The 405-nt window shown below is 55.6% G+C and overlaps 1 protein-coding gene across 1 annotated transcript in view; it reads right to left on the minus strand.

Annotated features, from left to right (window-relative positions):
- LOC113209716 (transmembrane protease serine 9-like) overlaps positions 1 to 405 on the minus strand; it is a gene marked incomplete at its 5' end in the record, with an annotated part of 19,191 nt that overhangs the window by 13,613 nt on the left and 5,173 nt on the right. The gene's annotated exons all lie outside the window — the stretch shown is intronic.

Below are 405 nucleotides of genomic sequence, written 5' to 3' on the forward strand. Positions count from 1 at the left end.
AGTATTTTAAATTCATGGTGGTCCACAGACCCCTTCCTTTATTTTGCTTATAACTGTACCGCATGCAGGCGTGCGGACGGGCTTGCCTACCGTTTCTTACCAAGGTGCCTTACGGCCCCGTGTGAGTATGCAACCAGCCCGCACGTCCGCATGCGGTACAGTGACAGTACCTACCGAGTGTCCGGGAATATTCGCGGCAGCTCGATGGGTTGCCTCGTATTCTCCCGGACACCCGGTATAAGCAAAATAAAGGAAGGGGTCTGTGGACCACCCTGTACGTTCGTCGTTTGAGAATGAACCGGGCTTGCTAGACAAATAGACTCACCCGGAGAGACTGGCGCAGTGTGCGGCCGTGAGGATGAAGTCGGGGGCGATGAGGGAGCCGCCACAGGCGTACTGGATGTT

The sequence above is a fragment of the Frankliniella occidentalis genome, unplaced genomic scaffold (genome assembly GCF_000697945.3).
Source record: "Frankliniella occidentalis isolate FOCC.00 unplaced genomic scaffold, Focc_3.1 Scaffold265, whole genome shotgun sequence".
Lineage (NCBI taxonomy): Eukaryota > Metazoa > Arthropoda > Insecta > Thysanoptera > Thripidae > Frankliniella > Frankliniella occidentalis.